Raw genomic sequence first — 26,376 nt, 5'->3', positions numbered from 1 at the left:
ATAAAGTGCACGGAGATAAAGTACCAGCCAGGGGCGGAACTACCGCCAGTGCAACCAGTGCGTTGCACAGGGGCCCGCCTCTGTTCCGGGGCCCAAACATGTAATGAGTCAAACTGACTCATTACATGCCGCTGTGTGCTGCGGGCAACCGCTGCCCGCAGCACACAGCAGCCCGAACAGAGAGGAGAGCAGCAGCGGTACGGGGGAAGGAGGAGGAGGGAGGTGGAGGAGGGAGCCGCAGCAGCGCTTTACTACTGGTTGAGGCGCTGCTGCTGCTGCTGCTGCTGGCCCTCTGCTTCACTATAGGCTGTCTTCCGAGAACAGCCTATAGTGAAGCAGAGGGGCAGCAGCAGCAGCGCCTCCACCAATAACACAGCGCTGCTGCGGCTCCCTCCTCCACCTCCCTCCTCCTCCTTCTCTCCTGCCCGGGAATCGTGACCAGAAGCTGCACCGAGGAGCCTGAGCCAGCGGAGAGGGTAAGTATAATTCATTCTTTCTTTCTTTTCTTTTCTTTCTTTCTACAAAAAGGGGGAATCTGCCTGCCGCAATGTGTAAAAAGGGGGAATCTGCCTGACGCAATGTGTAAAAAGGGGGAATCTGCTTGCCGCAATGTGTAAAAAGGGGGAATCTGCCTGCCGCAATGTGTAAAAAGGGGGAATCTGCCTGACGCAATGTGTAAAAAGGGGGAATCTGCTTGCCGCAATGTGTAAAAAGGGGGAATCTGCCTGCCGCAATGTGTAAAAAGGGGGAATCTGCCTGCCGCAATGTGTAAAAAGGGGGAATCTGCCTGCCGCAATGTGTAAAAAGGGGGAATCTGCCTGCCGCAATGTGTAAAAAGGCGGAATCTGCCTGCCGCTATGTGTAAAAAGGGGGAATCTGCCTGCCGCAATGTGTAAAAAGGGGGAATCTGCCACAATGTGTAAAAAGGGGGAATCTGCCTGCCGCAATGTGTAAAAAGGGGGAATCTGCCTGCCGCTATGTGTAAAAAGGGGGAATCTGCCTGCCGCAATGTGTAAAAAGGGGGAATCTGCCACAATGTGTAAAAAGGGGGAATCTGCCTGCCGCAATGTGTAAAAAGGGGGAATCTGCCTGCTGCTATGTGTAAAAAGGGGGAATCTGTCTGCCGCAATGTGCAAAAAGGGGGAATCTGCCTGCCGCAATGTGTAAAAAGGGGGAATCTGCCTGCCGCAATGTGTAAAAAGGGGGAATCTGCCTGCCGCAATGTGTAAAAAGGGGGAATCTGCCTGCCGCAATGTGTAAAAAGGGGGAATCTGCCTGCCGCAATGTGTAAAAAGGGGGATGCTGTCTGCCGTAATGTGTAACAAGGGCACGCTGTCTGCCGTAATGTGTAACAAGGGCACGCTGTCTGCCGTTATGTGTAAAAAGGGCACGCTGTCTGCCGTTATGTGTAAAAAGGGCACGCTGTCTGCCGTTATGTGTAAAAAGTGTACGCTGTCTGCCGCTATGTTTAACAAGGGCACGCTGTCTGCCGTTATGTGTAAAAAGGGCACGCTGTCTGCCGCTATGTTTAACAAGGGCACGCTGTCTGCCGTTATGTGTAAAAAGGGCACGCTGTCTGCCGCTATGTTTAACAAGGGCACGCTGTCTGCCGTTATGTGTAAAAAGGGCACGCTGTCTGCCGTTATGTGTAAAAAGGGGACGCTGTCTGCGTTATGTGTAAAAAGGGGACGCTGCCTGCCGTTATTTTTAAAAAGTGTACGCTGTCTGCTGCTATGTGTAACAAGGGCACGCTGTCTGCCATTATGTGTAAAAAGGGGACGCTGTCTGCCGTAATGTGTAAAAAGGGGACGCTGTCTGCTGTAATGTGTAAAAAGAGGAATCTGTCCGCCGTAAGGTGTAAAAGAGTCTCTACCTGGTGTAGTGGTGCTACTGTGCGGCGTAATTTGAATAATGGAGACTACTGTGCACCGTTTTATGAATTGGTATTATTTTGTGGCCACACCCCTTCCCCACGAAGCCACGCCACTATGTATTTTTGTGCGCGCCTACGGCGCGCACTTCCCCTGTTTTACATAGGGGGCGGGGCTCCGATGCTGTTTCTTGCACACAGTGCTAAAATGTCTAGTTACGGCACTGTTGCTAGGTATCCATTTCTCTGGCCCTGAGCAGGTCCCCCTCACTAGATCCTCTCCAGGGGTGAGGGGGTGGACTTGGATGGGATGGGGGGGGGGGGCCCCAAAGCATTTTGTCGCACCTGGGCCCACCGCTCGCTAGTTCCGCCACTGGTACCAGCCAATCACCTCCTAACTGCCATAACACAGGCTGGGTTTGAGAAATGACAGGAGCTGATTGGCTGGTACTTTATCTCCGTGCACTTTATCTCAATCCAAGGCTTAGTAAATAGACCCCAAAATTCCATAACCTACAAGAGGGCACACACAACACACACACGCATGGGTTCGATTCCCGCCACAGCCATAACTGTGTGGAGTTTGTATATTCTCCCCGTGCTTGCGTGTGTTACCACTTTACTCCCACAATTCAAATATATACTATAACTGGTTAATTGGCTCCTTAAAACATACCACCCAACTGTCCCGATTTTCGCGGGACAGTCCCATTTTTTGGGGACTGTCCCGCTGTCCCTCCCGTGGGCAGCAGTGTCCCGCGGTGGGGACAGTTGGGAGGCTACTGTCACTCGCTGCATACGCACAGAGTCTATTCATGGAGACAGGAGGGACAGGGGGCATGGCAGCAGCTCACTGAGCGCTGGCCAGATGCCCTCACTGACGTGAAATGGGGGCGTGGCTCGCGGTCGCGGCTTTGTCGCGGGGCCATGCCCCCTTTCCCCCCGGTGGGCGCAGCTACGCCACACATCGAGTCACTCTTTATACCTCCCAAAAGTTGGGAGGTATGCTGAAAATAATAAACCTAGTGTGTACATGTGTTTAGGGCAGACTATATGGACCGAGTGGTTCTTATCTGACATCAAATTCTGTGTTCTATGTTACCTGCCAGTATGTTTTTTAGAGTATGGGAGGAAACTGGAGCACATGCAGGAAACCCACCATAGGCGTGCGCAGACACTGACAGGCGGGTGCCGCTCCGGACTCCCCCCCCCCCCTCCACGGCATTATAGTGTTCTCTCACCTCCCCTATCCTGGATATAGACTGCTTACCTGGGCGGTCCATAGACTGCTCACCTGTGCGGCCCAGGTAAGCAGTCTATATCTAGGACAGGGGAGGTGAGAGAACACTATAATGCCGTGGAGGGGGGGAAGTCCGGAGCGGCACCCGCCTGTCAGTGTCTGCGCACCCCTATGAAACCCACACAAACAAGAGGAGACCATACACACTCCATCCATATGAGCAGGGCCGTTACTAGGTGTGTGTCAGAGGTGCCTTGCCCACAGCGCATATGCACGGCCGCTCTCTCTTCTCACTCCCCCAATTTTTTATTATGTAATAAAGCCTGTCGCGGCCGCAATTTAAGCCCCGCCCCCGACATTTGGCTTTGCCCCCTTCCAAGACCCGCGAATCACGGGATGTGTAGTAGATGATCCCTCCAGCTGCAGCTCAGATCTCCGCCTCTGACTCCGCCCCTCCACTCCTGCTGCAGCAATAGCCGAGCAGCACTGGGCAGCAGTCTCAGTCTCCCCGTGTGCTCCGCCCCGATCCACGCCCCCCCCCACCCCCCTCCCTTCATCCTCCACTCATGTAGCAGCCCAGTGTCCTTCCAGCATACAGGCTGGTCTGGGAATGCGCCTCCTCCTGGCAGGTAGCTGCACATGGGATGCTGGGAGGATGAGTTTGAACAGGGAGAACCCCCGCCGCCGCCATGGCCTCCCGCACTCCCAGGAAATACCAGCTCTGCCACTGCCGCCACCTAGTGAGTGTACTGCTGCCATCATGTAAATTAAGCCACAGCATCTCTATCCCTCTCCCACCCCTCTCTGTCTGTCTCTCTAGCTTTCACCTTTCTTTCTCCCTCCCAACACTATTGCCACCCCCCTCTCTCTCCCTGGCGTAATGTGTGACAGGGGCTCTACCTGGTGTAACGTGTGTAAGTGCCGCTACTGTGCGGCATCATTTGAATAATAGAGACTTCAGTACAGCGAAATATAAATTGGTACTATTTTGTGGACACGCCTCTTCCCTATGAAGCCACGCCCCTATATATTTTCAGTGTGCCTGCGGTGTGCACTGGTCCTGTTTTCAATATGGGAGGCGCCAAAGCTGTTTCCTGCACACAGTGCTAAGGTGTCTAGTTAAAGCACTGCATATGAGCTATGATTGGGTATTGAACTCTTGACCTCAGTGCTGTGAGGTAGTAGTGCTGACCACTGCACTGTGATGCTGCCGTTAAATCACTTGTGATTACAGACTTCTGTCCTCCCAGAGTAGCCACTTACTTATCTCCTTCATCATTTCGCATTTTGTGCCGATATATAAGTATCTGTTCCGCTGTCTGAGCAGACGCGTCTCCTCCGCAGCTGTCGGTGGGATTCTGAATGGACGTCCATACAGCTCTCATTATAAGTGCACATATATGAGGATTTCTTTCTGTCTGTGACCATGGGCCTGCTTGAGAGACTTACGTGATCCCGACGTTCCCGCAAATCTCTAATGTTTTTAAATCTGCGAATGCACAGAAGCCGCAACTGCGCATGTGCAGATCCGGGGCTGTGATGTCGCTGGCAGTGCCCCAAATGCTGTAGAGGAGGCTGGTGTTTGGGGCAGCGACAGGCAGCATGCGCTGGTCCCGGCAGCGTGATTTCACCGGACATCCTTTGCAAACTGAGTATTGCTCAGACGTCTGATGATCCGATGGTGACGCAGATGATCCGAAGAAATCATCAGATGTATGGTAACATTTTTCCAGAGATACGCGCAGGTGCAGTCTTCTTTACCGTGCATGAGCTGGTGCAAGGAGGGAAAGTGTGCACAGCAACTATACACCGGACCCTTCACTGTCAACCCTATGGTGTCCACCTAATGGTTGTAGTCCTTCTTAAAAAAAATGCGCCCCCCCCCCCCCCCCCCCATAGATATAAAGAGTAAAAGTGGCGCGCGCTCCCGACAAGGGGGCGTGGTCTCGTTAAAATGGGGGTGGCTTTGTTAAGATGGGTGTGGCCTCATCTGATCTCATCATCACGGCCACCACAGGATAAAAAAAAAAAAAAAAGTCCTCATTTTACACATTACAGCAGGCATGCGACCCCATTTTACAGAGCACGGCAGGCAAGAGTCCCCATTTTACACAGTACAACAGGCAAGTGTCCCCATCTTACACATTGCGGCAGGCACGTGCCCCCATTTTACACATTGCGGCAGGAAAGTGTCCCCATTTTACACATTGCGGCAGGCACGTGCCCCCATTTTACACAGTACGGCAGGCAAGTGTCCCCATTTTACACATTGCGGCAGGCACGTGCCCCCATTTTACACAGTACGGCAGGCAAGTGTCCCCGTTTTACACATTCTGGCAGACAGGTGTCCCCATTTTACACAGTACGGCAGGTAGGGGGGGGGGGGGGGGGGAGGGAGGGAGAGAGAAAGAGAGAGAGGGAGAGGGGCTGACTTACATTTGAAGCGGTTCTTCACGCTCTTCAGCCGCCTCTCCCTCGTCTGCGCGGCGCTGCCACCGGCCGGCTTGGCTCCCCCTTCTCCCTACTCCCGAGTGCCTAGCTCGGGGGGCGGGGTTTCACGGAATGACGCGATTGCGTTGTGACGTCACGACGCAATCGCGTCATTCTGCGAAACCCCGCCCCCTGAGCTGGGCACTCGGGAGGAGAGGGGAGGGGGGATTCAAAGTCCTCAAGAAGTGCCGCGGCGGGCGCCCCGTACGGTTGCACGGCTCGCCCGCCGCAAGAAACGGCACTGCCACTGATCCGTGGTTGTAAGGGTCAAAGTATGAACGTATTGTGACGATCTGGCCCGTAAAGGTCTTAGAGAGGGCTGGTCCAGAACATAGTATTGCGGGGTACCCAGATTGTTTACATTTGTTCTTGAGGGTATGGTACGATATGTCAGTATTCCTAATGATGGCATTGACCATGCTGACATTTATCTTGGAGACACTGATGAAATGTTGATGTTCCTGGTGGGCTAGAGATCATTTACCTGCTCCCAGCGGTACCAGCGGCATCTTCAGGTTTGCGGCAGTCATTTGGCCATCACTTCCAGACAGTGACGGGCTGAGGCATGAAGGGCCCAGCGGGGGAATGCAGTGGTAGGGGCCCATGCTTCGAGGCTTGACTAACCATTAGTGAGTGCATGGCCTGGGCCCGTTGATAAATATATACAGTAAACACTGCTAGTGCATGCATGATACTGTGCCAGATGAATAACATGATTGCACTGTAGTGACTACACTATAGTCCTGTACAGAATAAGGTAACATGTATAATTCAAGTGCCCAGTCTGGAACCTGATCCCTAGAGGAGGAGGTGGGTCCACAGGTACCCCTGTGGGCAAGTCAGATCCTGCTTCCAGAGGAGTCATCCGACAGAAAAGAATTTTGGTAAGTACAGTCTGCCTAACCCTAATCCCTACGCCTAACCTTCCCCTGCAGCCTAACCCTAACTCTCCCTTTCCACAGCCTGACCCTTTACCTCCCCCGTCCCACAGCCTAACGCTAATCTTCCCCTAGTGCCTAACCCTAACCCTCCCCCTCGTGCCTTACCCTAACTCTCCCTTACCACAGCCTGGCCCTAACCTCCCCCTAGTGCCTATCACTAACTTCCCCCTAGTGCCTTACACTGACCCTCCCCCATAGGGCTAACCCTAACCCATACTTACCGACAATCTGGCTGCCCCCTCTGGGAGGAGGCAGCCAGGTCGGAGCAGCAGGGGTGTGGAGATGCGGCTTGATGACGCTTAGGGGCGGGGTTGGGGGCGTGGCTGCACGATCACATCATCGTGGCCCCACTCCCTTTCTAGCAATGGCGTTAATATTGGCATTGCAAGGCAGGGGGCGGGGCCAGGATGATGCGAATCGCGTCATCTGACTCCCAGACCACGCACTTTAAACTGTGCCGCCGGGGTTATGTAGGTGATGCGGGTGGGTTGCGGGTGGTGGGCACTCGTCTGGGAGACTTGCCTTTTCTTCCGGAGGGCCGGGAGCGCCACCCGATTTTCGGGAGCCTCCCGGTCATTCCGGGAGAGTAGGCAAGTATGCCCGAACCTTCCCCTAGTGCCTAACACTAACTTCCCCCTAGTGCCTGACCCTGACCCTCCCCCATAGGCCTAACCCTAACCTTCCCCTACTGCCTAACACTAACTTCCCCCTAGTGCCTTACCCTGACCCTCCCCCATAGGCCTAACTCTAACTATCCCTTACCACAGCCTGACCCTTACCTTCCCCTAGTGCCTAACACTAACTTCCCCCTAGTGCCTGACCCTGACCCTCCCCCATAGGCCTAACCCTAACCTTCCCCTACTGCCTAACACTAACTTCCCCCTAGTGCCTTACCCTGACCCTCCCCCATAGGCCTAACTCTAACCATCCCTTACCACAGCCTGACCCTTACCTCCCCCTAGTGTCTAACACTAACTTCCCCCTAGTGCCTTACCCTGACCCTCCCCCATAGGCCTAACTCTAACCATCCCTTACCACAGCCTGACCCTTACCTCCCCCTAGTGTCTAACACTAACTTCCCCCTAGTGCTCTACCCTGACCCTCCCCCATAGGCATAACCCTAACCTCCCCCTAGTGTCTAACACTAACTTCCCCCTAGTGCCCTACCCTGACCCTCCCCCATAGGCCTAACCCTAGCCTTCCCCTAGTGCCTAACACTAACTTCCCGCTAGTGCAGGCATTCCCAACCACGGTCCTCAAGGCACACCAACAGTGCAGGTTTTAGTGATATCCAGGCTGCAGCACAGATGGTTAAATCAAAATAACTGAGCTACTAATTAAGTCACCTGTGCTGAAGCCTGGATATCACTAAAACCTGCACTGTTGGTGTGCCTTGAGGACCGTGGTTGGGAATGCCTGCGCTAGTGCCTTATCCTAACCCTCCCTCCATCCCACAGACTAAACATAATCTCCCCCTAACCCTAACCTTTCAATTTTGCAGCCTAACCTTAATGTCGACATTTTGACACAGTCTGTGTTTCATACAGTATGTCTTCTGAGAATACTGACATGTTGACTATCGACATTTAAAAAATGTTGACGACAAAACTGCCAGCATTGTGAAGTCAACACAGGGGACGGGATGTACTAAATCACAAATGTGGTTAAAAAACCCAAAAAAAAACCATGTTTTGGGGGTTGTTACCGCATTTCCAATTGTACTAACGCTCTGATGCTGGGGCTCCGATTGGAGGGGCGATACCCTATTGCAGCCTATGGGCTTCTTACCACATCGCGCTGTGTGAGAGAACCAATCGGATCCCTCCCATCATGCCCTGCGATGGCCACATGCTTCTGCGCATGCGCTGATCGACTCCTGGGTCATAAACCCGGAAGTCCGGGGACCGGAGCGCATCGCAGAGGGCAGCTCTTATCAGGAGTCACTGCATATGCGACAAGTATCGATGCAATATCATTCTTTGTAAATGGATAGTTTTTCCAGCAGTACATTTCTGTGTTGTAGAATACAACTTCTCTCCAAACAGCAATCTTCCTACAGAGAGAAGTCTGATCCGGCTACGCCTAAGCGGCTCATACCGGAGATATTTATCATCAGACAGTCTGGCAATCGGTGCGACGGTCTCAGCTATTATAACGATTTTTCAAGTGACTCCACGCATTGATTTATCATCATTCTCAATGATTTTATAGTAGCGGCGGCCGATAAAGAGAAATCAGTTATCTCCAATGCCCCCTTATGAACATGGTAAAATCACCAATGATGCGACCCGGAACCCGATCACAGTATAGGGAGAGGCGGGCTGGAGATGTTCTCATCTCCCAGCACCGCCTCCACAGCCGCTCCCAGACAAGCCAGCTTTAGCATTTATTTCTATTTCCATTTAAAATCCATCGGTCAAAGCTGCTGATGATCAAACCTCTCCTAAATAAATCTGTCCCCTAATCTAACCATTTTAGAATGTCCACATCTTCCAATGTATCCAATGGATCCATGCCTTCCAGTTTCACAGAATTAAACGTACATCTGTCCAATAATGACCATTCCTTCAGGATTAACTCTTTAATTAATGGATAGGTTGGATGACCTTGCATGCGCAATAGCGCGGTTGAGCCCTGAACAAGATCTGTGATCACTTTACTTTTATGTGTCGCATCCCAGGGATGAGGTCACTATCGGAGTTTCTGTTCCTGGATGTGTTTTCCATACTTCTCAGTGGTACATAATTTTTTTTTTTTTTTTTTAATCTGTTTATTTTGATTTTCATAGCATATAAGGCAAAACTTGAACAAATTGTCAGCATTTGATGAAGTAAACAATTAGATCATGTAGGTGGGTACATCAAACTATATCAGAAAGTAAACATTCGATCTCATCTGAGTATGGGAACAGAGGTAATACTCCAGTAACTACATCATACTCTACAATCCTGTAGTCATTAATGATATAAAAATCGTTAAATCTCTTACTCCAAGAACAAGTCATAAAGCATAGGGTAACATTAATAAGAATAGTACTCGAGGTTACAGGAGTATGGAGGTAGAAGAAGGCACCTATACCCACAGTTCAGGTACTCAATATTTGTACCATAGTAACCCACAAGAAGATATTCCCTGAAGCTAAACATTAGAAACATAATTCGAAAATCTATTTTAATATGAAGATAAGAAAAAAGTTCAGAAAGAGAAAGAAGAAGAAGAGGAGGACAGGGAAGTACACTAGGGTAAATAGGGATGGAGGGTAAAGATGCTCTTAACAATAAAATCGAGGAAAGATAGCAGTGAATGTATCATTCTCCTGGCAGGGTGTGGAGGGGTTCAACTTTAGGTCTTAACAGCATAAACGACACGGATGATCATGAGGTAGGCTCTTCTAACAGTTTCCTATGGAGGAACCATTCGGTATGTTCAAAGACCTTAAATATCTGGGCCTGTGTGGATTGATCCCGCAACTCTATATAGAGACCCCCATTTCTTGTAGAAAGTTTTAACCCCCACCTCTATATTGACTTGAACCGATTTCCTGTCGTAATATAGTATCTGTAAAAGTTTACCATGAACTTCCACCAGTGTAGGGGAAGAGGACAATAACCAGTGAGAAAGGATAATTTTCTTTGAGACCGTTACCAAAATAGTGAGAAATGGTATAATTCGCCGTTTCCCAGGTCCTAAAGTCCAGTCAGAAAAATTTGCATACAAACAAGATAGGGGTGTTGCTGTTACACATATATTCAGGAGCTTATTAATGTAGGCCAGAAGTTTGTTCCAAAAACGTCTAATCAGACCACACTCCCAAAACATATGGTAGAAGGAAGCCGTACGTACATGACATTTGGGGCATTCCCCAGTTTCCGTGGGGTGGAACCTAGCATGTTGACTCGGGGAAATATAGGCTCTCTGTAGAGTACGGAGGTGGACCTCCTGTAAGTAAGGTGAATCCAGGGCTTTAAGGGTAGAGACATAATGATCACTGAGTTGGTGATGACTGGTCAGGCTGGGTATATCTTTACGCCATTGGGTAAGTAGTCTATCCCATCTACATTCTGTTGTACTAGATGTCAGAATAGAATATATATATTTTTTTTAACATTTTATTTATGCCAGGAGAGACTGAGAAATATACAATACAGATTCAATTGCATAATAAAATATGAAAAATGAAAAACAGTCTCCATGGTGTTATTTTTTCAGATAATTTTGCGCATACTTAGACAGCTATACAAAAATTTCTCCCCAAGTGGGGAGCATATGCATGAAAAAAAAGAAACAGGAACAACGGGGAATAGAGAGGGAGGGGGGAGGACAAAGAGAGGGGGAAAGAAAGGAAAAGGGAACAACAGAGCCGATCTATGCCATAACATAAGATAAACATCCTATATTTCCATAAAGAGTGTATACATCAAACAACGTATAAGTAGACATTTGGGTTACATACCACCACCCGTCCAATAGGGACCTGGAATGGCTAGGCGGCGTCCGGAGGGAGGGCCCAGGCGTACCGTGGTCAAAGGTCCGGAAGGCATGGTCAAAAGAATGGTTTGGGCCTCATAATGGGGGAGACATCGCACTCAGCCAGGGGCCCCAAGCGAGCTCAAATTTGTGTGGACAGTCATGCAGGTAATAAGTGATTTTTTCCATATTAGCTACGAACCAGATATAGTTGTTCAAAGCTGGTATAGTGGGGGGGGGGGGGGGCGGTGGTCTTCCAATTTTTAGCTATTAAAGATTTAGCCGCTACTAATATATGGGAAAACAATTTATTCAATAGGGGGTCAAGGTCTGGATGTGGACGGGCCTGTAGAAACATCCACGGGTCCAATTTGAGCATAAGTCCAGATAAGGAGTTCAGTATGTCAAGTACTTTTTTCCAGTAATTAACTATACGTGGGCAGGTCCACCAAATATGGAGGAGAGTACCACGTTGACCGCATCCCCGCCAGCAGACCGGGGTGGCAGAGGGGAACATCCGAGATAATTTGTCCGGGGTATAATACCACCGATAATACAGTTTATAGGATGTCTCCTTGAGCCGAGTAGAGATAGAGCTTTTAGCGATGCCCTCTCGAACTTCTTCCCAACAGGCTTCATCTGGGGGGGGACCCAGGTTCCTCTCCCACTCCCGCTCATGGCGGGTCTGCGGTCCAGAGGAGGTCCCGACCAACAAAGAATATATCTGCGAAATTAATCCTCTGCCTATGGGTTTTGCGACACATATAGACTCATAGGGAGTAAGGTCCCGTTGAGCGTTGGCCTGGGGCAGGGAGAGGAGGAAGTGGCGAAGTTGAAAATATTCAAAGAAGGGAGGGGATAGTGAGGGAAAACTGGATTTGATATCTTCTATCGACATCCAGTGACCTTGTAGGGATAGATCGTATACCACTAGGATCCGGGCGTTAAACCAGGATGTGAACTTACAGGTAGGGACCCCAGCGGTAAAATCAGGGTTGTCCCATAGGGGCGTGAGAGGGGAGTGTGAAGAGGACAGGTTATATTTCGTAAGATATTTATGCCAGATAGATAGGTGAAATTTAAGGGAGGGAGAGGTGTTTTTGAGTGCCAGAAGATGTGATTTGCCCAGGCCCCATAGCGAAGCCAGTGAACGGATTCCCAGAGAGAGCGCAGCAAGATCAACCCAGGCTATAGAGCCGCGGGGTACGAATGTGGCCACCATTTGACTTAGGTGGCTGGCCAGATAATAAAATTTAACATCGGGAAAACCTCGGCCTCCCTCGGAGCGGGGGAGCCGGAGCACAGTAAAGGCTATCCGTGGGGGTTTGTTGTTCCAAACAAACTTCACAAATGAGGTCTGGGCATCTCTGAGAACCTTCTCCGGTACCCTTACGGGTAGGGTTTGGAAAAGGTAGAGAAGTTGTGGCATAACTGTCATTTTAAGGGCAATGATCCTACCCAGCCAGGATATGATATATGTTCTCCATCTTACCAAATCAGATTTGATCTTGGTCAGTAACCGCGGGTAGTTTTCAGAGTACAGGGTATTATAATGGGAAGTAATATAAACACCTAGGTACTTAATCTTATTGGTCTGCCATCGAAGGTCGGAGGAGGACTGCAGGGAACGTTTGAGTTCTCCAGGCACATGCAGTAGCATGGCTTCAGATTTAATCAAATTTATTTTATAGCCCGATAAGGAGCCATATTCCTCTATAATCCGATACAGGGCAGGGAGGGAAGGCTGCGGCTGAGTGAGAGATAGTAGAACATCGTCGGCGAAGAGCGAGATCTTAGACTCTTGTGAGCCCACCCTCACTCCTCGAATACTACTGGATTTTCTAATCATAGCAGCCAGTGGCTCAATGACCATGGCAAATACCAGGGGGGAGAGAGGACACCCCTGCCTGGTCCCATTGGATAACGGGAAGGAGGGGGATAATATTCCGTTGGTGAGAACTTTTGCTATAGGAGAGGAGTAGAGGGCAGAGACCCCAGTCAGAAATTCCGCCGATATCCCAAATGCCTGTAGAGTCTGAAATAAAAATGGCCAAGAGATACGGTCGAACGCCTTCTCGGCGTCGAGAGAAAGGATAATAGAAGGGGTTTGTCTGCTATTCAACAATTGGATAATATCGATCGCTTTTCTAGTGTTGTCCCTGGCCTGGCGGCCCGGGATAAAGCCCACCTGGTCATAATGTATCAGACTAGGAAGCACACCATTAAGACGGGTAGCCAAGATCTTTGCGTAGATTTTGACATCTATATTCAATAAGGATATCGGGCGATAATAAGCGCAATCTCGCGGATCTCTGCCCTCTTTGTGAATAACTATGACTCTAGCCTCTAGCATATTACTTGGGAATGGGGTGCCATGCAGTACAGCGTTGAACAGTATCCTGAGGTGGGGGACCAGCAAGGGGGCAAATGTTTTATAGTAAGAGGCCGAGAAGCCATCAGGGCCCGGGGCTTTAGAAGATTTAAGATTTCTCAGGACGGCAGTTATTTCTTCCTCTGTGATATCTCTATTTAGCTCCGCAGAGTCGATGTCAGACAGTCGGGGGAGATCAGCCCGATGCAAGAATTCTGAGATCAAAGTGTCGGGGGGGGCGGGATCTGGAGTAGTGGAGTTTAAATTATAGAGTTTAGTGTAATAGTCCCGAAACACCCTGTTTATACCTCCTGGGTCATATGTGATCTCACCCGATTCGGTGTGTACCGCTAGGATATTATTTCGTGATCTTTGTCCTCTTAGACGAGTAGCCAGAATTCTATCGGCTTTGTCACCTTTCTCATAGAAGGTCTGTTTAAGTCTCTGAAGAGTCTTCGCCGTACGTTCCGACAGATGGAGTGACATAGCAGTTCTAGCTGCTAGTAGGGGCTCTAGGTTAGATGGGGTAGGAGAGAGTTTATGTTGGCGCTCGAGGGCTTGGAGTTTAGTGGAGAGGGAAAAAAAGCTAAGCTCCTGGGATTTTTTAAACCTAGTTGCCTGGCTAATCAAATGGCCGCGTAATACAGCTTTATGCGCCTCCCACAGAGTAACTGGAGAAGTCTCCGGGAGGTCATTGAGAAGAAAATAGTCAGCAAGGCAGCTTTTAATCTGGTTCATAATTTCCTGGCTATGTAGTATGGAGTCGTTCAGACGCCAGGAAACGGGAGGAGGGCGTGGGGCAATGGATTGGAGATCGGCAGTAATCGGGCAATGGTCAGACCAAATCATAGGGAGTATACTAGCAGATTTCAATTTAGAGGATAGATCCCGGCTGAGTAGGATCATGTCAATCCTAGAGTAGGACTTGTGTACAGGGGAAAAGAAAGTGTAGTCCCTGGTCAGTGGTTCGGTTAGCCTAAAAGAGTCAAATAGCAGGTGTAGTTTCAGAAGATCTAACAGAGCAAGAGATGCTAAGGTCGGGCGGGAATGGTTAGAAGAGCGAGAGAGGAGGGGAGGTCCTATCCATCGAGGCATCAAGCACCTCATTAAAATCTCCTGCAATGATGATCTCTCCTCTGCTGAGGCTAGTCAAATGTGTACTCAGCCTCCTAAAGAATGTTGCCTGGTTTTGATTTGGGGCGTATATATTAACCAGGGTACATAGGCTATCATTTAGTTTTCCAACAAGAATAAGCCATCTACCTGATTTGTCTGCATGACTGTCCAACAATTCAAACGTAAGATGGGCAGCTATCAAAGTAGAGACCCCCCTTTTCTTGCATGTAGTATCACATGCATGGAATGTAAGGGGGTAAGCTTTGGATTTTAAGTCAGGGTGAAGGGATTTCTTAAAGTGGGTTTCCTGTAGAAAAACCAGGTCACCCTTGGCCTGTTTGAGAGAAAGGAATAATTTGGTGCGTTTGTTAGGGCTATTCAAACCTTTGACGTTGTGCGAGTAAACTTTAAGAGCCATGATCAGCCAGGTCTCGAAACGCTTCATCTCCTCCCTCCGGACACCGCAACCCTATGAGAAACTAGAACAAGAACATTATAAGCATATATGACGATCGGCAAACAGCTTTACACATTTGGACAAAAAAAAGAAAAAAACACAGAAACAGGGGGAGCAAAACATGGGAAAGATAGGGAAGAGGGGAATGTTGGAGACCAGAAGAAACTACATCTGGCCAAAGGCGCCGGTCAGGGAACAACCAAAGGGGGTCACTAAGTGGCAATGACCGGTCCAGGGTATAAGACCCATCTGTGGGGACGCGGCCCGGCCGGGCCAGGCGCATCAAGGGTGGCGGGCACTCGCCATGGTGCCCCGAGTCCAGGAACCTATAATTAAGGAATATAAAAGTAAACTCCTGTTCCCAATCCCCGCCATCCAATAGGGTAGGTAGTAATATAAAAGTGGCTATGCAAGATTGAAACAAATATTACCCTGAACGGGGGATAATATTAATAGACATTGGTAAACTATTAGTGAATATCCAAATCCGTAGTCGTAAGGTAGTATCAACATTCAGTAAGACTAGAGGTGTGGGTTCTAGTACGGAGGGATACACTTCCCATAAGGGGAGCTTCAGCCCTATCCTCTCCCCGTACACCCGGTTACAATGATAACAGCTAAATGACACATTGGTTGTGCCAGGTGTGTGGGAAGCCGGGGCAGTAGAGGAACGGAAACAGAGAAGAATCACATCTCAACAAAATAGACACATATAGAGGCAATAAAATATGAAAATAAAACATTATTTAGCCAAATACGGCATCAAACATTAGGGCCAGCAGAGGTGGATTTTCGTGCCGAGGGCACTCGTGACCAGTCCCGGTTCAGGGAGCGTCTTGGAGTGTCAGTCGACTCCATAGAGGGAGCTTCGCACGTCCGCTGCGGAGACTCAGGCATGGTTGGAGGTGGGGAGATACCCAGGTTGCGTAGGAGTTTTTTAGCTTCGTCTAGGTCCCCAGCCGAGTGGAGGCGGTTATGGTGCCATACAAGAATACGAAAGGGGAAACCCCACCTATAGCGGATGCCATTATCACGGAGAGCCAAGGTAATGGGTCGGAATTCTTTCCTTTTAAGTAGGGTGCTAGGAGCAATGTCTTGGAATATTTGGAGGGAGTGTCCCAGGAAATCCAGCTTGGAAAGCTTCCTAGCCTCTTTAAGCAAGTCTTCTTTAGCCGAGTAATAATGGCATCGCAAGATAACATCTCTGGGTTGGGCTTGATCCAACAGGAACTGGTCTGGCGGAGTTGAAGGCAACAGGTGCACAAACAATTTCTTAAGGTAGTCGTGCAGGGATGTCATATCAACGTCCTCGGGGATACCCCGGATGCGAAGGTTATTCCGGCGCGCCCGATTATCCTGGTCCTCTTGGCGGTCCAGGAGTAGGCGCATCTCTTGCCTCAGGCTCTGGATGTCATCGCCTACCTCCTGTTGAAAAGCGACCACTTCGTCCACTTTAGACTCTAAGTGGTCCGTCCTGTCTCCAATATCTGTAACGTCAGCTTTAAGAGAGGCAATGGCCGAGTGCACCTCCGCCTGCACCGCCTGCACTGATTTCCTTGTCTCCTGAATTTCGCGGAAAAGTAAATGGAGATCCTTTCGGGTCAATGGAGAATGGTCGGAGTCCTCCGAGTCTGAGACGTCGGGTTGCGAGGAAGCCTCCTGTCCTGGAGATTTAGTATCTGAGTAGGCAAATTTTTTCAGGTTCTGGCTCATAGTTGCGCCGTGTTGTTTTTTGTTACCTCTAGTCATGATGGAACATGCGTGCGTATAGGGCGATGAGAGAGAATCACTGCATCATTTTGCTAGAAAAAGTCCCGGTAGCAGGAATAGGACAGCGTGGTTATTATGACATAGGCGGTTCCGAGACTCAGGGCAGGTTCCAATGGATCACATTATGAGGGAAGCAGGTTCTTTCATGCAGCCGAAATCAAGTATTAAAGCTGCCAGTAGATGGAGCTCCAGCCTTAAATATCATAGGTGAAACAAAGCATAGAATAATAGCGGAGGTCTTCGCAGAGTTTAAATAATGGGTCCAAGGGGTCCCCCCTGGTCTTATTTGCTGCAGCTCCGCACGGACTGGTCCCCCATTGTGATAGGCTGATGTGGTGTAGCTAAATAGAGCCTGGGCGAGATGTAGTGCCAGAGTCGGTATACATATACCCCATTACCTCACACTTGTATGACGAAGCACAGCGAGGGCAATAGGCAGGGTCTAGTAGGCGAAGCCCCCCCAGCCTCGGTCCAGCCGACGACCAGGGCTCCTCACCCCCACTTCCAGCTGCTGGAGGCTACAAATGTGCTCTTATTCCAGGATCCAATATGGCCACCGGCAGCTCAGTGCACTCTTTTTTATTATTTTTATTTTAAGTGCAGACTGCACTCCGTGGGTCCCAGCGCGGCAGAGGAGAGCCGCCTCAGATGTCACTCGCCCGGCAGGAGGGCCGGCCGCCGGCTCCCGGCAATACGCGGCGGTCGCCCCGGCAACCACGGAGCTCCGTCCCGACAGACGGAGGCAAGCCACCGCGCGCCCCAGGTCTCCCGTCCCGTCGGGCAGGCACGGAGCGCCTCCCGGCGTACACGGAGGCTGCGGATGGGACTTCAGGAGGGTGAGCTGTTCTTGGCGGGGTGAGGGTCGTTCCGCCCGGCTATGCAGCGCACTTCCACTGCGGTCGGGGTCTCAGTATAAATCCAGCCCCCGGCTTCCACTCGGCGTGTAGGCCCCAACCTGCAAGGAGGCAGGAGGTCTCCCCCGGCTCCGGGACTCGACACTCAGGGTGCAGGGGGGATCAGGACAGTGGTCAGGATTCAAATTGGCCAGGTTAAGGGCTATATAAGGGGACTGAGGCTATATTTACACCTCAGGCACCTGGAGCTAGACACAGGCACGTCTGTCCAGCTTGCCTGCCAGGCCACGCCCCCCAGAATAGAATATATTTGTCTAATGCGTGTCGGGCCCGTTCTATGTGTATTAAGCGAGAGCAGTAGTGGGTTAGAAGATGGAGGGGCTTCATGTGGATTAGTAAACAAGTGATTGACTGAGCCTAAATAGTGTCGTGTCTGGAGGTACATGAAAAAATGAGAATGGGGTAGGTCAAATTTCTCTTGTAGTGATGAGAAGGAATACATAGAGCCTCCCGGGTCGAATACTTTGGAAGAGTTTGAGAGTCCTTTCTCTTTCCAGAGCCGGTAATTTGAGTTAATGAGAGATGGGGGAAAAGCTGGATTACCTCATAGCGGAGTGCATATGGATTTCTTGGGATCACATTTAAATTTCTTGTGTAAAGAGCGCCAGTTCTAATAGATATCACAAAAAAGGGGGTTGGTGAGGATGTGGTTCGGGACCAGTGAGGGCTCGGACAGGAGCAATGCCCCCGGCGAGTAAGGAGTGAATAGTGCCTCATCTAAAGCAGAGTCTGTAAAGAGTTCCCTGTCAAACAGCCAGTCAGCAGCACATCTAAATAAAAACGCCATTGAGTAGGACGCGTAATCAGGAACACTGAATCCACCTGCGGACTTAGGGGCCATCAATTTATCCAAAGCGATGAATGCTTTTTTGCCTTTCCATAAGAACCTCGACATAACTTTCCGTAAATATTGAATGTCATGCTTAGTAAGGCGGACTGGGAGCATCTGCATGAGATAAAATATTTTTGGAAAAACTATACTCTGTAACACAGCTATTCTCCCTAACAGGGACAGGGGCAACAATTTCCAACCATCCAATAGTGTGGTGATACGTGCCAGGACAGGAGTGAAATTTTCCTCATATAGTCTGGAAAGGTTCGCTGGGATTTGAATCCCTATGTATGTAATCTTTGTGTGGGCAATTTTTAATGAAAGAGACGGGAGAAGTGTGGAAATGGTACGGGAGGAGGGACCTAAGGGTGAAAGTTCTGACTTAGCCACATTAATCCTATACCCCGCCCTAATTCCGAATGCCTGTATCAATCCAAGGATCTCTGGGATAGAGGGCGACGGATCTGAAACAAATAATAGCATATCATCGGCAAAGAGGGCAAGGCGGAGGTCAACATCTCCAATTTTAATTCCCTTAATTACACTCGATTGGCGTAAGGCTATCGTCAGGGGCTCCAGTGCTATTGCAAATAGTAAGGGCGATAAAGGGCAGCCCTGTCTGGTACCCCTCTGGATCTCAAAGGGGGAAGAGAGAACTCCATTACAGGATATCTGGGTTTGTGGAGCAGTGTAGAGAAGTTTTAAAAGATTTACAAAATCTGCAGGGAAGCCAAAGTGTAGGAGCGTGGAAAAAAGATGGTCCCAGTTCACCATATCAAACGCTTTTTCCGCGTCGAGTGAGAGAATAACTGGAAGAGAGGAAGGAGTAGTTGAAGAGGAAGAGGAGGCATAAATGGCAGATAGTACTCTCCGTACATTGATCTCCGAGTGTCTGCCCCAGATGAACCCAGTTTGATCTTTATGTATGATATGAGGGAGTAATAATTTAATCCGATTAGCTAAGATTTTAGTGAGTAGCTTGTAATCAAGATTTAACAGCGAAATTGTACGATATGTCTCTACCAGGTTTGGGGAGGACTTTGAGGATGGCAGTGTTGAAATGTTTGGGAAGAGTGTCAGAGGACAGAACCGCATTAAGGACAGACACCAGGGTATCTCCTATTCGGGGTAGAAGAATTTTATAAAAATCGTCACTAAAGCCATCAGGGCCCGGTGCCTTGTCCCTGCCAAACTGTCCAATGACACTCCGGACTTCCTCTAACGAAATAGGAACTAGCAATGGTGATACCATGGAAGAATGAAGATGGGGAACAGAAAGATTATCCCAAAAGTCCTTGGGCCATGGCGACTGGGTGGGAGGAGTGGAAAAGGAGGAGCCTGAGGAAGAGGAATATAAGTCCTTGTAAAATGATTTCATAACATCAGAGATCTCCTGATTATTAGTAGTTAAAGTGCCAGCGGGGGTATGCAAAGGATGAGTTACCATGGGAGGGCGGGAACCAGTGAGGAGTGTCGTCAACAACTTGCCCGTTTTATTGCCAAATTTGTAGAACCGATAGTTCACCGAGAATGAATATCTATTACCCATGGAAGACATGAATTCATCAAAGTGTGCTTTGGCTTCGAGGTATATGAGGCGATTTTGAGGAGTCGGAAAAGATTTGTATTGCTGATAGGCTGCCGACAGGGGTCTCTGAAACTCTAAATACTGAGAGGCATATTTCTTATTGGTGGCTGAGACGTAGGATATGATGTCTCCCCGGAGGACCGATTTTGCAGTCATCCAGAATAAAATTGGATCTTCATCCAAGTGGGATGTATTGTTAGTGTTAAAGGCCTCCCAAGAGGATTCCAATCTTTGTTGAAATTTCAGGGAGTGTGCGAGATAGGAGGGGAATCTCCACAGTCTAGGAGAGGGGGATACGTCTGGAAAATGAAGTGTTGCAGTAACTAGGGCATGATCCGATAAGGAAATTGCCTCAATTTGCGTATCTGTATCTGATACATTCGGTAATAGAGAATGGGATAATAAAATATAGTCTATCCTAGATAGCGTGTGGTGGGCCGCTGAGAGGCACGTGTATTCCTTCTCTGTGGGGTGTAAGGCTCTCCAGATATCTACCGTCTGTAGGCTGTCAGCTAATACAGGGACCCCAAATTTGGGCAATGAAAGAGGTCTTGTCGGTGTATGGGATCGGTCTAAATAGGAGGAGGAGATAAGGTTCAAATCTCCGCAGAGTATTAAGGGGTCTGTGAGAAGGGTGGTCAATTTGGCGAGTAAGGATTGAAAGAAACTCTTGGAATAAACATTGGGTGCATAGACGTTACATAGTGTATAGACTCTACCATTAATCTTAACAGACATTATCACATAACGACCCTCAGGATCAATAACAGTGGACAGGACTTCAGTGGGCATAGAACGTTTCACCAATATAACAACCCCTCTAGCCTTAGAATTGAAAGAGCTAAAACCCAAAACCCGCCAGTTCAGTGCATTTAATTTTGCCGTTTCCTCTGGAGTTAAGTGCGTTTCTTGGAGGAATGCCAGGTCTATTTGCTGTTTACCCAAATACAGGAGTATTTTCCGTCTCTTTGCTGGGGAATTAAAGCCCCCGACATTCCAAGATCCCACCATCAGATCAGGCATAGTTCAGAGGAAAAGGCAAAACAGAGGAATTGTATGCTGTCCGCATAAGAGACATGAACATAATCACCTTCCTGAGGAGGGGGGGTGGGAAAGAGGGAGGAGGGGAGAGACAAAACAAGAGGAGAAAAGAAGAAATAGAAATAGAAAGCAGTAGTAAATAACAGGCCATACAATTGAAAATGTGATACTTCAATAAATAGCCAATACTTCTGTGACCAGTGACCTCCGGTCAACGAGCATGGGCGAACACCAGCGGTAGCGGTCCCGCACCCTGGCATTAAGTGGTGTGCACCAGCAGTAAAGGAGGAGGCCCCCCCCCCCCACCGCGATGTACGTAAACAAATCCCACCCAGAAACTCCTAGTAATTAATCTATATAACCAAATGCTCCAAAAAACAGTATGTTGTAAGCGAGATGCAGTGAGCAGCATGTAGTAGAAGACCTGTGGCTAATGTAATGAATAAGGCGATATAACCATTAAAGTTCAGCATAATGGGGTATATCCCAGCCAACATAAAAAGTTACCCAATTTGCATCTGTAGAATAAGCACGTAAGTAAGAACATTTCAAAAAGAAATAGAAAATCGGTCAAAACAGAATCTAAGAACAGGCAGAGCAATTGCGGAGTAGCGGCGGCTACAGTAGTGTCCGTGCGTAATTGTTGCCATAACAAAACGAACCAGGGCAGTCCATGTAAAATGAATGACTAGACCGCAGGGGGATAGTCAGTAGTACACGGTCAAGTTGTCGCTGAGGGGAGATCAGAAATGTCCATGTCTTCTCTGGATATATTACGGAGGTAGGCCACCGCGTCAGCAGGCGATAGAAAATCTTTGTGGGAGGTACCCTCATAAATGCGCAAGCGAGCGGGGTAGAGCAGGCCAAACTTGCGACCCTCTGAAACAAGTTGAGTGCAAATGGGGGAAAAAGCTTTGCGGGCCCGGGTCAGTTCCTCCGAATAGTCCTGGAATATGAAAAACTTGTTACCCTCCCATTGGATATCTCTCATTTTGCGAGATGCGGACCAGAATGCTAATTTATGAAGGCAGTTCAGACATCGGAAAAAAGTCACACGTGGGCGCGGTCTGTTGGGGGTGGGCACAGGACCCACACGGTGTACTCTCTCAATTACTAGATCACTGCATTCCCGTTCTATATTTAAAATTGCAGGAAGGGTAACACGGACAAAATGAGCCAGCGCCGTGCCTTTAAGTGATTCCGGCAGTCCCACAAGTCTGATATTATTTCTTCTTGAGCGATTTTCCATATCATCTAACTTATTCCATATCTGATAGTTCTCTGTAGTTAGAGATTTCACTGAGTGGTGCAGCCCTTCTATGTCATGTGTTGCAGCATGCAGTTGAGATTCAGTGTGTGAGACTCTCTGCTGTAAGTGCTGCAGCTGTGTTGTAATATCACTGACAGCCTGTGAAAGCAGGGGGGCCATAGTGGCTTTTATAGCTGCCACAACGTCCCCATATGTTACAGGGGCCTCCGGATCTCGGCATACCTGTGAGCCTGCATGATCAGTACCCTCCGCCACGGCTTTCTTGGAGGCAGGAGTGGTGAGTTCAGGTCCAGCGCCAGGCGCCATATTGCTGCCCGCGCTGCGCTTCTCCAGCCTCGTGGCTGCGCCAGCGGGGGGCTGTGGAGCCGCGGTTACGGGCGTCACGAAGCGATCCATAGTGATCGCGGGTCTCGCCGGAGGTAGTCTGGGCGGTGTGGAGGCTGTAGCAGCCTTGAAAAGGTTAGATGCAGCGGGCGGCAGGACGGAGCTCCGGCGCTGAGAGACTCACTCCATGGGTCCCGGAACCGGAAGTCTCCGAGTGGTACATAATTTCTTATCGCTGTGATAACTGGCGAGAGAGAAAGAGAGAGAGATGGGGGTAGAGAGAGAAGGGGGGAGAGAGGGTGAGAGAGAGAGGAGGAGTGAGGGAGAGACACCAGAGGGAGAAAGAAAGAGGCAGGTAGAGAGAGAGAGGGTGAGAGAGAGAAAGGGAGAGAGAGGGGGAGAGAGAGAGAAAGGGGGAGAGAGAGGGAGGGAGAAAGGGGGAAGAGAGGGAGAGAGAGAGAAGGGGGAGTAAGAGAGAGAGAGGGGGGAGTGGGTGAGGGAGAGAGAGGGGGGGGAGAAAGAGAGAGAGGGGGGAGAGAGAGGGAGGCAGAGAGAGAAAGGGGGAAAGAGAGAGAGGGAGAGAGAGAATAAGAGAGAGGGGTGAGTGAGGGAGGGAGAGAGAGTTTTGCACCCTGTTACTTGGACAGTGTGGAGGTCAGGGCCAGCGTCTCTGCATCCTTCTGTGAAGAGAAAAAATGGCGCTGGTCAGAGCTGTGCGGGCTAAGCCCCGCCCACTACATGGCGCGCTTCCGTCCCGCTCAAAATCTTTATACTGGCGGGGGTCCCTTAACTAGTGCCCGATCACTGTTAACTTCTATGCCAGTGCTGTCTGAGGTCCATCCATGCTGCCCAGGGCGCCCCTCCCCCGCGCCCTGCACCCTGCAGTGCCGTGATCTGTGTGGGAGCATGACGCGTCTTCTGCCGCAGCAAGTGATCGAACCCTCTGGAGCTAATGGTGTCCAGTAGCCTAAGAAGCAGAGCCCTTGAACTCTTAAGAAGTAGGTCTGCCTCTCTCCCCTCAGTCCCACGATGCAGGGAGCCTGTAGCCAGCAGTGCTCCCTGAAAATAACAAACCTAATAAAGTATTTTCCTGAGAAACTCTGGAGAGCTCCTCAGTGTGCATCCAGTCTCACTGGGCACAGAATCTAACTGGAGTCTGGAGGAGGGGCATAGAAGGAGGAGCCAGTTCACACCCATTCAAAGTCTTATAGTGTGTCCATGTCTCCTGCGGATCCCGTCTATACCCCATGGTTCTTGAAGCGTCCCCAGCATCAGAGCCGGCCCTAACCAATATGATGCCCTAGGCAAGATTTTGGCTGGTGCCCCCTAGCACCACCGCTAGTTCCGCCTCTGACCCTGCACCCCTTTCCCAGCACCATCACCCCCCCACCCATAGCAGTCCTTTTTTTTGTTTTCCTACCCCCTGTAATTTATATAAGAACAGTGTGCACATTTGGCCTTACACATATGCCGCACATTATTAGTGCCCTTATACACATAATGACACACATAGTGCCCCTTACACATATGTTACACATTATTAATGCCCTTATACACATAATGACACATGTAGTTCCCAGCGTGAGTCAACTGGCAGCTCTGCTAACGTCGGGTGTCTATTTTTTATGAAAATGCATCTTATTTGCATTGCTATGTGGCTAGGATGCACAAGCAGGTTCTGCTGATTAAAATGATATACAGCATGCCTTTATACTGTGTGAGACTGTGGCTGTATCTGCGTACGAAATGCTACACACAGAATATAGGCATGCCGCATATCATTTTAATCAGCAGAAGCTGCTGATGCCCCTAGGCATACCAGATGCCCTAGGTAATTGCCTAGTTTGCCTATACCTAGGGCCGGCTCTGCCCAGCATCCTCTAGGATGTATGAGAAAGTGGGTTTTTCCATGTAAGTAGAATATAAGTGCTGCCTCGGGGAGCTGTACAGATTTACACTGCGCTGCTGCTCTGACATAAATCCTTTACACATATTTGGTCATATTAATGATCTAGAATCCGACCTTTATGGTTAACAGAGCAGACAGGTCAGGCCTTATGGAGCTGACTTGCTTTGAATGATTGCTAAGGGATTTCCATCTGACACTTACTGGTATTTGCACTACATGCAATACCACCCATCACACCCTGTTAGAAGGAGTCATTTTATCAGCAATTAAGCTCGTCTACCTGTTAATCTATAAAAAGAGAGAACTTCCACATCTATATTTACACGTTAATGTTGAAAAACTACAAAGTATACCGGCTTACTCTCCTGGATTGTCCAGGAGGCTCCCGAATCTAGGGTGGTACTCCTAGACACCCGGAAGAGTGGTCAAGTCTCCCGGAGGTCCCGCGCTGCCTGACCTCGTCACCCACTTCCCGAGTGAAGCAGGCGGTCCAGCCAGTCAATGACAATGCGGTAATCACAGCATTGTAAAGCGGGGAGGATCCACAATGACATAATGGCATCCCCACAGCCCCGGGACCATACACGGTCACAACAGAACCTCTCCCTGCAGTCTGAATCACTCCTTCCACCTGCAGCCAAAGCCCCTATTTCTCTGACGTCCTAGTGGATGCTGGGAACTCCGTAAGGACCATGGGGAATAGCGGGCTCCGAAGGAGACTGGGCACATCTAAGAAAGAATTAGGACTACCTGGTGTGCACTGGCTCCTCCCTCTATGCCCCTCCTCCAGACCTCAGTTAGAATTCTGTGCCCGGCCGAGCTGGTTGCACACTAGGGGCTCTCCTGAGCTCCTAGAAAGAAAGTATATATTAGGTTTTTTATTTTCAGTGAGATCTGCTGGCAACAGACTCACTGCTACGAGGGACTTAGGGGAGAGAAGCGAACCTACCTGCTTGCAGCTAGCTTGGGCTTCTAGGCTCTGGACACCATTAGCTCCAGAGAGATCGAACACAGGCCCAGCCTCGGTCGTCCGGTCCCGGAGCCGCGCCGCCGTCCCCCTTGCAGAGCCAGAAGCAAGAAGAACGTCCAGGAAATCGGCGGCTGAAGACTCCGGTCTTCATTAAGGTAGCGCACAGCACTGCAGCTGTGCGCCATTGCTCCCCATGCACACCACATACTCCGGTCACTGATGGGTGCAGGGCGCTGGGAGGGGGGGGGGGGGCGGCCTGGGCTGCAATAAGAGTACCTTATATTGGCATAAAACACATAATATAGTCAGTAAGACTATATATGTGTAAAATCCCCTGCCAAAAATATCCTTAAGAAAGCGGGAGAAGTCTGCCGAGGGGGCGGGGCTATCTCCCTCAGCACACTGGCGCCATTTCCTCTCACAGCTCCGCTGGAAGGCAGCTCCCCAGGCTCTCCCCTGCAGTTTCCAGGCTCAATAGGGTGAAAAAGAGAGGGGGGGCACTAAATATAGGCGAAAACAGTATATTTATAGCAGCTATAGGGGAAAAATCACTGTGTGTAGTGTGAATCCCTGCATTATATAGCGCTCTGGTGTGTGCTGGCATACTCTCTCTCTGTCTCCCCAAAGGACTTTGTGGGGTCCTGTCCTCAGTCAGAGCATTCCCTGTGTGTGTGCGGTGTGTCGGTACGGCTGTGTCGACATGATTGATGAGGAAGATTATATGGAGGCGGAGCAGGTGCCGATAAGTGTGATGTCACCCCCTGCGGGGTCGACACCAGAGTGGGTGGATATGTGGAAGGTATTAA

The sequence above is a fragment of the Pseudophryne corroboree genome, chromosome 4, assembly GCF_028390025.1.
Source record: "Pseudophryne corroboree isolate aPseCor3 chromosome 4, aPseCor3.hap2, whole genome shotgun sequence".
In the NCBI taxonomy this organism is placed as follows: Eukaryota; Metazoa; Chordata; class Amphibia; order Anura; family Myobatrachidae; genus Pseudophryne; species Pseudophryne corroboree.
The sequence above is the reverse complement of the archived record's forward strand: the minus strand, read 5'-3'. Positions refer to the sequence as shown.